General features: G+C 33.4%; 1 protein-coding gene across 1 annotated transcript in view; it reads right to left on the bottom strand.

Annotated features, from left to right (window-relative positions):
• Positions 1-680, bottom strand: part of LOC106876357 (pyruvate carboxylase, mitochondrial) — an 87,008-nt gene extending 86,328 nt beyond the window's left edge. Inside the window, exon 1 of the mRNA XM_052976613.1 lies at positions 665-680. The gene's annotated coding sequence lies outside the window, so the exon portion shown is untranslated. The remainder of the gene's footprint in view (positions 1-664) is intronic.
• Between the last annotated feature and the right edge of the window lie 800 nt (positions 681-1,480).

Raw genomic sequence — 1,480 nt, 5'->3', positions numbered from 1 at the left:
TATATATATTTATATGTATATATATTTATATGTATATATATATGTGTGTGTGTGTGTGAAGGTGCATAGTGGCACTTCCAGGCCGCCTTCTTTGCAGAAGTGAGCCATTAGCCATGCGAGCACACTTCTCTCCTACAACATCACGATTTACTCAGACACACTGTTTTACAATCCGAATCCTCTCAAGCCTTTGGTTATTTGTGTGTGTGTGTGTGTGTGTGCGCGCGCGCACGTGCACACATGTGTGTGTCTGTATGTCTGTTTACATTAGTGTTTGTCTGAAATTGACTTTGAAAATTTAAAGCACTACTTTATTTCAAATACACTTATGATTTGACTGAGTGTCAGAAGAGAGAGGGAGAAATACAAAGAGAGCGAGAGAGAGAGAGAGAGAAAGCAATAACAAGATATAACATAAATTAGTATGGCAATAAAAGTAACACATGTATTCAAACTGAAGTGAGATTTTCCATGTTTTGTTTTTTGTTTTGTTTTTTTTATACAATTGTAATGTTTTATTGTTTAAAATAGTGATCTATTGTTTTGTCTGACAAATCAAAAAATTCTAAACTAAAAAAATGCCACCAAACTTGTTAATAACTGCACCACTGAACAAAAGTTGAAATAATGTCTTTCAAATAAAGTATGCCAAATATATACATACACTTGGTATACTGGATATGATGTTGACCCTAAAGTTTGAACACAATGACACATGTGCCGTTCCCACACTGCTTCCCTGGACGTGTCTGCAGCTCTGCTCCTGCTGCTGCTGCTGCTGCTGCTATAACCAAGGTTACCAAATGAAGCTTAACAAAAATTATTTAAGTCACTAGAATAGAAAACGCAAAAATATTTCTCCATGAGAAAAAGTATAATTCAACAGGAATTAAATGTTTGTTTTAAAAAAATGAAAGTAATTTGTACAATAGCTCTGGGTTTACCAAAGCATTATGAATAGATTCAGTACATAGAAACAAGTTTGTTGATGTATGTATGTATGTATGTATGTATGTATGTATCTATCTATCTATCTATATGTAAGTATCTATACATGTAGGTATGCCTGTATGTAAATATGTATGCATATATGTGTATGTGTGTGTGTATATATATATATATATATATATATGTGTGTGTATATATGTGTGTTTGTATATGTATGTGTGTGTGTGTATGTGTGTGTGTGTGTGTGTGTGTGTGTGTGTGTGTGTAAGACAAGGCATAAATAATGGTCATTACATATTTTACTTTACTGTAGTAAATTTAACTTAGAACTGTTCCCAGCACTCCTTGTAGGTTCATTATTGATAGGTCTGTGCAGGAGTGGCTCTGTGGTAAGAAGTTTGCTTACCAACCACATGGTTCCGGGTGCTGGTAAATATAAAGATACATATAGTGCCACTTGAATAAAATAAGTTTTACTTCAAGCAAATAATTCAGATAATATGTGTTTGTGTATGTATGTATGTATATATAT

The sequence above is a fragment of the Octopus bimaculoides genome, chromosome 25, assembly GCF_001194135.2.
Source record: "Octopus bimaculoides isolate UCB-OBI-ISO-001 chromosome 25, ASM119413v2, whole genome shotgun sequence".
Taxonomy (NCBI): Eukaryota; Metazoa; Mollusca; class Cephalopoda; order Octopoda; family Octopodidae; genus Octopus; species Octopus bimaculoides.
The sequence above is the reverse complement of the archived record's forward strand: the minus strand, read 5'-3'. Positions and strand labels throughout refer to the sequence as shown.